Below are 13,994 nucleotides of genomic sequence, written 5' to 3'. Positions count from 1 at the left end.
CATGCAGGGAGCCTGATGTGGGACTCCATCCCAGGTCTCCAGGATCACACCCTGGGCTGAAGGCGGCGCTAAACCGCTGAGCCACCTGGGCTGCCCCCTAGAGATATTTCTAATAAAAATACCTGATAGTGCACCTCGGCCAGCAATCTTTAGAGTACTCCAAAATACCTTGCAAATTCTCTACCAAAGTTCCGTTCCTACAACTATATTTGCTTTCTTCAAGCACTGACAGTCAAGATAATTTTAAATTGTTTAATCTGGCTTGTTACTCAGATTTTAATATTAATAATTTCCCTACATGTATTCATTGCAAATATATAGGATTTCATCTCTATTGTGGACTCATTGGTCTGACAAAATACATTCTGAGTTCTTAATAATTATCACAATGATTTTTAGGCCATGATTTGATAGAACAGTGGTGCCTACCCATATATATACACACACATATTTTAGACTCCAGAGTGTGCGATTTTAATGGAGAGAAGTGTAAAGTTAGGTCTTCTTCCATGATAAGAGTCCTTTTCTTATCGTTTGGAATGTTATTCTGAGTTATAAGTTTCTTCTCAAGATACATAACTATCAGTTGATACTTTGTTTCCATAGTTATTATTTTTATTAATTTAAGTGCTATTACCTTGAGAATTTTTACTAGTGCAGAAGATGTGGGAATTTGGGGTCTAAGTCTAGTTAGAGTTATAGTACTTTACAGCTGGATCATCTGGTCCAACTACTTCATATTTTCAGAGGAGTTATTTGAAACACAGAAAGCTTAAATGATTTTGTATAAGGTCAAATGGTTTAGGTGGAGACAGTAGTCATTGGGACTTGGATCTAGCGCTTTTTCTAAGCCTTGCAGGTTGATTTTCAACCTAAAGTCCAAGTAACAGTATATATTCTGATAATTAACTTCTTTATCCCTAAAAACTTAGGAATCCTGAAAAAGGATGTCCCTAAGAATTGGTTTTGTACTAACCAATTTTTCTGCTGTTGATCTGAAAGCATTTTTCAAACACAATTTGTATCTTCCTTTTGTTACTTTGTTGATACATTTACAATTTTTTTAAATTAAAATTTTAAATAAAAAATTAAGGTATGTGAATTTTAAATCTTCCTGTAAATGTGAGCATGATTGTGGCTTCTCATTTTTAATTGATTCTTAGCATTATTCACCCTCTATTTTGTTGGATAGACTTTCCCCCAAATCAGGTAATGACATCTCATACCCTTAAAATAACACACAAAGAATTACAGCATGGAGTTCCAGAGTGGATAGAAGGTCTTGGAGATTATGGTGCTGCTTCAAATAGGATTGAAATACCATCAATTATACTTGGATTTTAATCCATAAAATATTAAGTTGGCAAGGCTTGCTTTAATTATGATTTTTAAAGCTAAGCAAAGTGTGTATTATAGAAAGGTACATACAAATTTATTATACCTGAAAAAAATCACAATTTAAAATATTCAAGAAACATATTTTATGTTTCCCTCACTTCAGGCTCTTGCTTTTCTCCATGTACATAAATACTTTGTATTTCTATAGTCACTGAATCCTGACAGTCCTTTGAGAATTACTTCCTGATTTCCTACCTAGTTGATTGTGCTCTAGTCTAAAAATAGTGTCTTAATGTCTATTAACAGATGAATGGATAAATAAAATATGGTATATACATACAAAAGAATATGCGCCTCAGAAAGGAATGAAAAGTCTGATACGTACATGGTCTCCAAAAACATTATGCTAAGTGAAATAAGCCAGTCACTACAGGACAAACATTGTATGATTTCATTTATATGAGGTACCTAGGTAGGCAAACTGATAAAAAGATATAGAGGTTACCAGGGGCTGGGGGAAGGGAGGGATGGTGAGTTATTTAATCTGGACAGTCTCTGCTTGGGATAATGGAAAAGTTCTAGAGCTAGATGGTGGTAATATCTGCACAACACTCTGAATGTACTTCATGCCACTGAATTATACACTTAAAAACGGTTAGGACAATAAATTTTATATTGCATATATTTTACCACAATAAGAAAATACTATCCTGAGTTAGCCATAAAATAAAATAATAGGACTCTCCTTTGGGCTCTGAGTATATACCACGAAGGGACCATGCATCCTGCCATTCTGAGTAGTCCCTTCACTCTCACACTGGGGTGGAGAAAACACAGCTGTATTTATTTTTCCATCTCCATCTTCTATTTTGAAATACAACCTTTTTTGCAAATGAGAGCCAAGGTCAAGTGACATAGGACTCTACTCAGCCATTTCAGTTTGCCAAACATTGTTTTTCTAGTGGAGTGTGCTGGGTTAGGTGTGGCAGTTGTGGGTAATGCTACCACTCGTATGCCCTCTGAGCGGAATTTAATTCTGTACTCCCATTCGGTATGATGCGTTTCCTTTTACTTTTACCTCTCCATGAAAATAGACAGTTGTATATTCACTACTATAATATTTCCAAGTGTGTGGCCTATTCCACACATCAAATTCAAATTACAAAGAAAATGAGGTTTTTCCTATCCAATATTTTCCATTTCTTAAAAGATGTTTTTGTTTCCTGAGATTAGAAAGATATTTATATGCAAGGTGAGGCACTACTGAATTCTGGCTATGCACGCACTAAAAAGTATATATTTATGTCTGCACATAACAATAACATAAACTGACAAAATACAAACTTTTCAGTGTAAATTAAAAACAGAACAGATTAGCTGTCTTCAAACAATGCTATCGTGACATAATATCATTTTTATTGTTTATAATAACATCTAAATGTTTGTTCTTAAAAATATATATTATACTTAGGCTATAAATTTGTTAAAGGTTCATTCCATCAAAGAACATGCCAAAAAAACCTCAGCATGTAGTTACTACTTAATATTTTAGACTTACTTTCTTTTTGTATTTCCTACTCCTATCCTATGCTCTTTATTTCCAATCAATATCATATACGTTATGTCTATCTACTTATATAAAAAAGGAGTATAATAAAATGTTTCTGTTTCCTTACTATCTTTAAAAATAGTATTCCATTTCCTTTCTTATTGTCTATGCAGACGATTGAAGTGCTTTATTGTTTTACAAAATGAAAATCCTTCATTTGAGTGAAATTATTAGTGTGCTGAGATGTGCAAGATCATTTTTCATTGTTTTCCTTTGAAATTATCTGGAAAAAAATATGACCTTGCTGCATTACATTCTGAAGGAGCTGAATAGATATTTAAAATAAATAAAGCTATATAAATGGGAAGTTAAGTAGAATTTAGTGTGACTAATAAGGGGTATCAAATTCTTCAGACCTGTGGTATACATAATAGGCTTAAAGAATTCACATACAGAAGCCTAAGCCATTGTGTAGCCATGGCTGTGATCAGATGCTATAGTTTGGAAGCTATTACATATTGTATCCAGCTTACTAGATTTAAGCAGATAGCAAGATGCTCAGTTGTATCGATACTTTGAACTCTCTTCCTATAGTGGCACACTTGTCCATAGATTAATTGCTAAGTCCTTAAAAGAAACAAACAAAACCCGGACAAGCTAACTTTAAATTATTTCCCATGATGACGGCCTTTACAGTGAAGGCAGAGCATGGGGTTGTAAATCAGGAGATCCAAAGTACGCATCTCTGCCAATTAGTAGTGATTTGACCTCAGATGGTCATTAAACTTGGAGCCTCAGAAGATGAGAATTGCAGCAGTAACTTCCCTATCAAATGTAACAGGTTGTGAGGCTCAAATGCAATAAAGTATGTGAAACTACTTCTAAAACTGTATAAAGCACTAAACAAATGCCATTTTCCCAAGATTCTAATTAGAACTTTTCTTATCCCACAGATTTAACTGAATTATGAAATTGATAAAAATCATACCAGTGAGCTGTTTCACAGAGCATTATAGCACATGTTAAAGACCATTGGTTTGTTACAGCTTTAATTCCCAGATCATTTAACATCTGCACGACTCTGTTTTTGTTGATGTGGTCAATATGCCCCTCTTTTTTGGTGTAAATGGAGATGTGCAGGGAAATAGAAATTGATGGGGTTATAATGTCCTAATAAAGGGCACTCCTAATAAGGAGTCTGCATCCTGGGCCAATGGAGAAATAAGACCAAAGAGCCAGCAGACAGAAAACCAAAATGTCCCCCTTTTGACTAACACAGCCTAGGCTGAAGGAGACAGCTTAATGTGATAGCTGAAGTGGATTTCCAGGCTCCCGATAACCTATGTCTAGACCTGTGGGGAGAGTTTAAGTCAGCATAACAGATACTCTTAACTCGGGCAGCCTCGGTGGCACAGCAGTTTAGCGCTGCCTGCAGCCCAGGGCGTGATCCTGGAGACCCGGGATCGAGTCCCACGTCAGGCTCCCTGCATGGTGCCTGCTTCTCCCTCTGCCTGTGTCTCTGCCTCTCTCTCTCTCTCTCTCTCTCTCTCTCTCTGTGTGTGTCTCTATGAATAAATAAAAAATCTTAAAAAAAAAAAAAAGATACTCTTAACTCTGGTAACTTGGCTCCCCTGCTCCAAGTAGAGAGAGAAGAAAGAGACTTTCTCCAGGCCTCAGGACCTTAGATGGTTTAGTGTCCCTCATCTAGAAACATGGTATGGCCATTGTCCTCCTTGAGGAGGAATAGGGGGAATGGCAGACAGCCAAGGTGCTTAGAGAAAAATCCCTCTTTATGGAAAGCAGGAAAGTTAGAGAGAAGCTTTTCTCTTTAATAGAGGTAAACAGAATTTAAATTAGTGGAATTGACCCACCCATCCCCTCTCCTAGTCAGCTCTCATCTCTGAGGCATTCCTCCGCTTACAGTGCTTACCTAGTCCTGCCACCTGTTGCTGGTCGTGTTCCCCACACCCTTGCCACCAGGCATAGGCTCCTGGGGGAGCCCCTTCAGACTATACCAGAAAAACTAGCTCCTGAGAGAGAAGATCTGTGTAAGGCAGGTGGATGCTAGAGACTGACTGTACCCCCCCACCAACTCAATTCATGTATTGAAACCTAATCCCCTAAGTGAGAATATTAGGAGGTGGGGCCTTTGGGAGGTGATTAGGTCATGAGGGTGGAGCCCTCATGGATGGGATTTGTGCCCTTGAAAAAGAGGTCCTAGAGAAAGCCCTGGTCTCTTCTGCCATGTGATGTTTTAGGGAAAAGATGGCAGTCCAGGAACCAGGAAGTAGGCCCTCACCAGACACTGAATATGCTAGCACTTAATCTTGGACTTTCTAGCCTTCAGAACTGTGAGAAATACATTTTGGTGTTTGTAAACCATCCAGTCTATAATATTTTGTTATAGCAGCCAGAATGGACTAAGACACTTGATTAGAGGGAGTTTGGAGATGATAAGGTTAGCTTCTTCCTCTCTCTCTTGATGAAAGGTGGATCTATGATAAAAAAAAAAAAAAAAGTTGCCACAGTCTCTACATTGTAGTAGAACCTCATTGAACTTCCATTGGGAGACACATTAGTGAAGTTGTTCATTTGCCAAGTGAAGAACAATCCATCTCGTTCTTTAGGAAACTAAGCTAGTTTTAAGTTTGTTTGTATTTAATACCATCCATGGTTTACCATGTGGGTGATAATGCAGTGGGCAAAATCTTGTTAGGAAAAAAAAACAGATGTGGAAATCCAGCTTAACATAATAATTCCTGGCCTTTTCTGAATAAGTCTGAATATAAAGTTTGTGAAGAAACTGAAATTATTTAGTCATTCAATAATTATATATCAATCACCTGTTATGAGCCAGACATTGCTCTGATTGCCAGGGGAATGGAGATGAAGGCTACTGTCCCTGAGTTTCAATGGCCCATGGTATTATGAGGGTGACAGAGCATTCCAGTCCAGTGTGATTTGTGGCGAGAGAGAGGTATGCACAAGCTGTTGTGGGAATACATGGGCAGGCACTTGGCCCAGGTTTGAGGAGTTACTTGGGAAGCTCTTTCTAAAAGAGCGCTGGTGTGCATCCTGAAGGGCAAATTGAAAGAGGCAAGATGTAGGGAGTAGGAAAGAGAAAGATGTCCCAATTTAGGCAGAAGTAACCAAATGAGCCAAAGCTCAGAGCTAAAGGGAAAGCTTGGCATGTTTGGATAATTGTAAATAGCTTGGTGTGAAGACATTAGGGAATGGTAATGAAAGAAATCTGAGGAGTAAGCAAGGCCAGATCATACCTTTTGTTCTACAATAGGGAGTTTTTTTGTCCAAAGGCACTGAGGAGCATTAAACAAGGAAGAGCATGTGAGATACTACCAGCGAGAGGGAGAGAGGAGTAAGGCCATATATAGGAGACTCTTGCAGCATTCATGATACAAGACTATAGTGGCTTGCATTAAGAGAATTGATGGTGGGATTGATGAGAAATGATGAAACTTGGGGAGACATTAAAAACCTCAAAATCAGTAGGACTCAGTCACTTACCGGATAGAGGAAGTGACAGGGAGAGAGAAGTCCAAGATAATTCAGACTTCTGTGTTTGACAGTCATTGCACAAAAAATATTAGAAGAGCATTGGGTTGGAATAGAACTGGGAAGCCTTGAGAGTCAGGTTCAGAACATGTTGAGTTTAATATTTCAAAAGGAAAGATATAATAGGAATTGAACATGTGGGTCCAGAGCTCTAAATAGAAGTCTGGGTTCAAGATATGTGTGTGTGTGTGTGTGTGTGTGTGTGTGTGTGTGTGTACACATGCATGTATCTACATTCTTGTATCTACTTTGGGGGAGTGGAGGAATAGGGCAGAAGGAACCATGGATATGGATAAGCTCCTCTGGGGAAGTGTGTTGAGAGAGGAAGAATAAAGCAACAGAATGGAGAATATCCTTTCAGAATAGACAAAAAAAAAAAAAAAAAATCAGCTAGACAGATAAAGGCAACGCTAACAAGTGGCGCGGAAGCCAGAAGATTAAAAAACTCAGAGAGTCACCAGTCTGAAGTGCTACAAAGAAGTCATATATGGTTAGCACTTGAGAACGTCTTCTGAGTTTAGCACAGTGTGATTATTAGTGACCTTGGACAAAGTAGTGGCCGTACAGGGGCAGAGATAGAAGGCCGATTGCAGTGGGTGAGGAGTGAAACAGATGGCAAGTGTCAACAATCATCTCAGCCTGGCTGCGAAAGAAAGATAGTGTGGGCGTTCAGTGGGTAAGATCCGGTTGGGTATGAAAGACCTCAGGAGAACTTTCTGTGAATGATGAATTGACTTTATAAAAGATGAGCAATCAGGAGCCACCTCCTAATGGATGAAGCCGTGTCCTTCAAGAGTAGGGGCGAGATGGATGCGGGGTGCCAGGGAGGGATTTGCTTTGGGTAGGAAGAGGGCAACTTGCCTGTGGTGGCAGGAGGGAAGTATGGAGGGGTACAGACAGATGCAGAGAAGGTTTTTGGGTACAGTAAGTAGACGAGATCCTCCCCTGATGATTCCTATTTCCTCTGCAGAGTGGGATGCGAGGCACTCATCCCCATGGGCTGGCAGTGAGGAGCCAGGTGGTGATGGAGGGCTACAGGAGGGGAGAGCAGGGGTGAAAAGTGTGCTGACAAGAATGAGGGGGAAGGCCTACAGGAAAATATGAGATTTCTGGATAGCTTCAGGTCAGAGATGATGAGCTTCTATAAACTTCTTTTTCAAGTTTTTTTATAATCTTCTTTTTAAAAATGTTTTTTAAAAAAAAATCACTTGGATAGCCTTTTTTTATTTCACAAACCAGTATTAAACAGGATCCCATGCTGAGCATACTGTTTCTTGCTGGTTCCTTTCCTGAAATGCTTCTCTTTCCTCTTTCCACTGCTCCCCCACTCTAGTTGGCTGTACAGAAGATTTTCCGGCTTCAGTGAAGCCACTTTTCCAAGAATGCATGGAACAGATTACAGAAGCAAGTGCCAGCCTGCTGCTTACTTCCCTCTCTTCACTTGCATACATTCAGCTGGAGTTCTGAAAAGAGGAAGTCAGGAGAACTTTTTTTGTTGTTTTTGTTTTTTTGTTTTTTGTTTTTAAAGAAAGATGGAAGAAATGGGAAGCACAGGCAGGTGGAAAAACTGTGGGGGGTGAGGGGAAGGGAACAAATATTGAAAAAAATATCATAAGCTGAGATGTAAATTGAAATGATGTCAGAAATCAGAAAGGGAGCTAAGAAAGTATCTACTTTCTAACCTGGCCCCTTAGTTTGCTTTTTAAATATATGGCATCTTTGGGATCCCTGGGTGGCGCAGCGGTTTGGTGCCTGCCTTTGGCCCAGGGCGCGATCCTGGAGACCCTGGATCGAATCCCACGTCGGGCTCCCGGTGCATGGAGCCTGCTTCTCCCTCTGCCTGTGTCTCTGCCTCTCTCTCTCTCTGTGTGTGTGTGACTATCATAAATAAATTAAAAAAAAAAAATTAAAAAAAAAATAATTTCAAAATTTAAAAAAAAAAATAAATAAATAAATAAATATATGGCATCTTCAAACTGGGCCAAGCCCAGGCCCTATGGGAAACATGTTTGCAGTGAATTCAGCTTTCACTCCTGCCTAATTTATCTGTATCAGTGGTCAGGTGTTCTGGGCTTTTTTTGTTTGGCCTAACCCCCTCGATTTCAAATCAAGTCTGGGGTGCCTAGAGTATCTCAGAAATAAGGAGAGTGGATTCAGTGCCAACCAAGTGCCACAAGTGAGGCACTGGGTTATTGTTCTGAGTACAGAGGATCTGCAGAAAAGCAACAATCAGTCTCTACCTTTGCAAAATAATTTTTCCCTAGTGAAAGGAGACTATTGCTTAGAGCTTATGTAGGTATAAGAGACCAGTCCTCCTGCTTTTGTCAGCTAGCTGGACATTTATTAGCAACTGGCTTCTTAGAAAAATAAATAAATAAATAAGGAGCCTGAGTGCTGCCTTAACTGTGCCTTTGCTTCTATCACCTTCTAACCTCCTGTCCCCTGATACTTCTGACTCAGATTTGTCCCCCCCAACCCACCCCCACCAAGACACTGATGTAATGCAAGCAGATACCAGCTGAAGCCAGAATAGAATGGATAGTTATCTGGGGAGATAAAGTGACAGTGTTGCCTGTTCAGGCTATTGTTCAAAGGAACATGTCTTTTATTTATAGATGTTAGAATTTAAAGGCATAGACAGCCAGAGCTTGACATTACCTCTTCTTACTGTAACTTGTTTCCTAGAAATATGCTTTAGTGTATAGCTACCTTCTTTGCATGTAAATTGAATGTGCTAGATGTGTTTTATACCTGGTTTCATATTCTTCTAATAGGTTCTGTTACTGTTTTGTTTAAGGTTGGTTTCTAAATTTTAATGCTTCAATATTTTGCTTTTATGGGACACTATTTTATCTCTACTTATCTGAGGCATAGGTTGTCTTAAAATACAGGAGGGTTTTGTGGGTTTTTTTAAAGATTTTTAAAATTTATTCATTCATGAGAGACACAGAGAGAGAGAGGCAGAGACACAGGCAGAGAGAGAAGCGGGCTTCATGCAGGGAGCCCGATGTGAGACTCAATCCCGGGACTCCAGGATCACGCCCTGAGCCAAAGGGAGGTGCTCAACTGCTGAGCCACCCAGGCGTCCCAAATGCAGGAGTTTAAAAAGATGCTAAATATAGGTGATTTAATATTAATAAAATATTCATATTTTAGGCAGGTATGGCTAAGTAGATGAGGTCTCCAAACTGTTAGCGGGTTTGCAAAATTGGCACCCCTTAATAGATTTCATGGTGATTTGGGGGGCTTCTGTGCCAGGAAAAATGTAGTCTGTTCTTGAACCTGCATTTTCTTGCTTTCAAATACCCAGGAGTGAGGTTCACAGGATGCCACTAACCTTCTGTTGCTCCAGGGAAGTGACTTCATTTTTCTAAGCCTTTACTGAAAAGTGTTATGTGCCTTGTCTTCTTGGACTTTTTTTCTGAAGCTCTGAGAAGATTTTACAGTTTGAACCTCAAGAATCTTTACAGCCCCTCTGCAAAAAAAAAAAAAAAAAAAGGAATACTGCCTATAAACCTTTTTGAATTATTTGAAACAAAGATAATAGAATGTGAGGAATACAAGATAAACTTGGCCAGCCCATTTTTTAACAGGTTAAGTGATGAATAAGAATTATTAAACAAACATAAAAATAGCTAATTAATTCTAAACTTTGTTGTACTGATAACAATAAGGAAATTCATCTTCTCCCCAAGACAAAAAAAAATTCTGACATGGGATACTCATATTCAAGCCATGCAAGGGCAAACATTAATTTGAAAAAGAAGTATTAAAGCTAGATTATATGAAGGAACTTATGCTCAAGAACATTGTCATAGCAGCCCTTCTGTGAACAGGATTAATCACAAAAATAACAAATATGCTTTATGAACACAATATTTGAAATAATATTTTAAAATTTGGCTATTAACCATAAGGTTAATTGATTCTTTTCTTCTTGCTCCATTGTGATTAACATACTCATTCTTCTTTTTAAAGACCCATTTTATTATGCAAATGAAAAAAATTGAAAGACTGTGTGTGTAAGAGAGAGGGCTGCATTTTGCCGGGGAACTCATGCACCTGTTTCAGCCCTCAGCCCCCACCTCTGCTTCCACTGGCTGCCAAGCTAGACTTCGTGATCAGAGTAGCGGGTGTGGGGTCCTTGAATTTTGACTCACATTTTCTTTGTGACTTACTCTTGTTTTGCCTTATAATTTCTCCCCTTCCAGCTCTCAGCATGCCAACAGCAGCTGCATCATGGCACTCACCCTGCTGCCAACAGGGCAGGCAGCCTCCTTGGAGACTGCAATGTTGCACTCGAGCCAACTGTTAAGAGATAGATGTTGGAGTAATACATACAGCACAGCTGAAATTCAGATCCTTCTAGGAGGCATTTGGTGGAACACTTTGTCAGTGGCATTTTGAAGTTGATTTCATTTTTGGAAACTTTTTATTTTGGACAGTTGTCAAACATATTCAAAGGTAGAAAGAATACTGTAGCACCTTCCTGTGTACCTTCTATCTCTCCATTTCAACAATGATCAACTTATAGAGAATCTTGTTTCACCTTCCCCAGTGTTTCCCCATGGTTTATCCCGACTACTGATAAATTCATTCCAGGGGATAAATATCTCATAAATTATAGTTGCTTTCCTGTCCTTCTCTAGTCTAAGATCTGTCACCTTAATGATTTCTGCAATCCTTTCTTCCTAATGGTAGAAGATATTAGAGTCTTTTGTCCTTCTAAATTAAGCTAAAATATGCTCTGTTGGCACCTGTCATATTTTCTAATGTGGCCCTCTACATTTTCAGGGCTTTGTTCATTCAGCTCACCAGTCTGTCCACAGCATGTCTGAGGTGTGCGGGGTCTTCAAATGTAAAGCATTAAAGGTCACTGGGTTTGATTCTCAGTGTCACCACAGACTAGCTGTGTAAGCTGAGGACAACTTGCTTCACCTTTGGGTCCTTCCGTGTCCTCTGTTTTTCACATGGGACTAATAATGATACACACTTCACAAAGCTGTGGTAGGACTTACATGAGTGAGTACACTTAAATAGCTTGGATGGAGGCTAGCACAAAGGAAGTGCCCAGCATATGCCATGTGCTGCCATCCTCCTCCTCCTCATGATCATTTTTCACCCCTCACCACTCATTTTATAGACAATAGAAGAGAGGCCCAGGTGGATGAAGTATACAGCAGTTTTATCAGGAAAACTTGAACAAGGAATCACATCTCTCAATTCCTTTATTATCCAAGATTCAGTTTGCCAGAGAGTTAAACCTTAGAAGTTGGGTGTTTAGAAAGCAAGGCAGTATGGGTAATACCCTCTTTAGTGAGGAAGGAGAACATTCTATACATAAGAAAGAGAAGAACGTTCAAGCATAGGATGCTATTAACAGATCTAGGGAACATTTGTGCATGAGATTAAAAGAAGGCAAGATGTAAGAGAGGATGGTAAGGTAAGATGATTTGAACCACCAGTGAATGTCAAAACAAAAGAGGGTGCCTGGATGGCTCACTAGGTTAAGCATCCGACTTTTGATTTCAGCTCAGGTCATGATCTCAGGGTCATGAGATAGAGCCTTGAGTAGAGCCCTGCATCAGACTCTGCATTAAGTGCAGAGTCTGCTTAGGATTCTCTCTCTCTCAGGATGCCTGGGTGGCTCAGCAGTTGAGCATCTACCTTCGGCTCAGGGCATTGATCCTGGAGACCCGGGATCGAGTCCCACATCGGACTCCCTGCATGGAACCTGCTTCTCCCTCTGCCTATGCTGCCTCTTCTCTTTGTGTCTCTCATGAATAAATAAATAAAATATTAAAAAGAAAAAAAGGATTCTCTCTCTCCCACTCCCTCTGGCCCTCCCCCCACTTGTGCACTTTCTCACACTCTCTCAATCTCTGTCCCTCAAATAAATAAAATCTTCAAAAAAAGAGAGAGAGATGGATGGATCCTGAACTTTAAAGCCAAGTGGCACTGGCCATTCCTAAAGTTTTTGTTTATTCACTCACTTTAACATGTGCTAAGCTTATTCTACTTACTTACAAATATCGTTTCGTTAATCCTCATAGCAATCCTGTGAAATAGATACTATTATTGATCTCATAGTACAGCCAAGGAAACTAAGGCACAGGGAAGTTAAATAACTTGCCCAGGGCAATAAGCAAGAGACCTTGGATTTACGCCCAAGCAGTGTAGCTCTAGAATCTGTGCTCTAAACACTCTGTTGTGCTGCTCCAGGGTAACCAAAGCCTCAGTGCGTAGGTCATCTTGAGGAAAGCAGCGATAGATAGGTGATATCCTCTAAAGAGGCTAGAATTGTGGCATCATTGCTCACTGATACCTGTGCTCTCATCTGACCCAGGGATCCTTAGTATTTAAGTCACTCAGGTTTCAGGAGGCAGGTCTACATACGTGGACCTTTCTAATAAGCCTTGTCATAGCAGGGTGGGGTTACACTGTTCTATTTGCAATCCTAAGAAAGTATTCTGGTGTATTGTTTTCACGTGAAGTTAAGACAACTCTTGCCGGGAATGTGTTTGGTGAATTCAAAGTCATTTACTCAACAATGATTTCTTGAGGGCCTCTGTTCTAGGCGTTGGGGATGCCTTGTGAAGAGAGCAGTTCCTCTCCTACAAAATCATGGATTTTTCCTCTCTAGAGCTTCTCAGTACCATAGCAACTGCTGCCATTTTCTCTCAACTCAGAAACAAAAGAAGAATCAAGAGAAACCTCTCTTGATCCCACATCCCTTTCCAGCTACTGGCCCATATCTTTTTCCCATGTATAGCACAATGTCTACAAATGTTGTCTGTTCTCATATTTGTCTTCACTTGCCATCCTCTCATCATCCTTTCTTTTTAAAGATTTATTTATTTTAGAGAGAGTGCATGCACAAGCAGGGTGAGGGGCAGAGGGAGAAGAAGAGAAAAGCAGAGTCCACACTGAAAAGCAGAGTCCCAAGCATGGAGCCTGACACAGGGGATTTGATCCCATGACCCTGAGATCATGACCCCAGCCAAAACAGAGTCGGATGCCCAACTGAGTGAGCTACCCAGGCGCCCCACCTCCTATCATCTTTTATTTTATTATTTTTTAAAGATTTAATTTATTTATTCATGAGAGACACACAGAGAGAGAGAGAGAGAGAGAGAGAGAGAGAGAGTCAGAGACACAGGCAGAGGGAGAAGCAGTCTCCATGCAAGGGAACCTGACGTGGGACTCAATCCCAGGACTCCAGGACCACACCCTGGGCCAAAGGCAGGCACCAAACCACTGAGCCATCCGGGGATCCCCCCTATCATCTTTTAAACACAGCACTAAGCAGACTCTCTTCTCAAGATCTACCCCACCCCCCAACTCCAGACTCATATCAGATCCCCCTGCCTATTTACAGCTCCACTTAGATGTCTGTGAGACACTTGGAACATCCAGAACAGCTCCTCATCTTCCTGCCATACTTGCTTCCCCCTGACACTCTTTTCCCATCCCTGAAAAATGGAGACTCCATTCTTATTCCTCAAGCCACAGACTTTGGCTTCATCCTTGACTC

General features: G+C 40.1%; 1 protein-coding gene and 1 long non-coding RNA gene across 8 annotated transcripts in view; one reads left to right on the top strand and one right to left on the bottom strand.

The window, feature by feature from the left end:
- UMAD1 (UBAP1-MVB12-associated (UMA) domain containing 1) overlaps positions 1-13,994 on the top strand; it is a 229,987-nt gene that overhangs the window by 211,977 nt on the left and 4,016 nt on the right. The gene's annotated exons all lie outside the window — the stretch shown is intronic.
- LOC144288853 (uncharacterized) overlaps positions 7,245-13,994 on the bottom strand; it is a 104,281-nt gene continuing 97,531 nt past the window's right edge. Inside the window, exons 7-9 of the long non-coding RNA XR_013356861.1 lie at positions 10,639-10,768; positions 9,798-9,935; positions 7,245-7,923 (exon numbers count right to left, since the gene is read on the bottom strand). This is a non-coding gene — a long non-coding RNA (uncharacterized LOC144288853). The remainder of the gene's footprint in view (positions 7,924-9,797; positions 9,936-10,638; positions 10,769-13,994) is intronic.

Source organism: Canis aureus, chromosome 18 (assembly GCF_053574225.1).
Source record: "Canis aureus isolate CA01 chromosome 18, VMU_Caureus_v.1.0, whole genome shotgun sequence".
NCBI lineage: Eukaryota > Metazoa > Chordata > Mammalia > Carnivora > Canidae > Canis > Canis aureus.
Note: the sequence above shows the minus strand (reverse complement) of the source record. Positions and strands in the feature narration are given on the sequence as shown.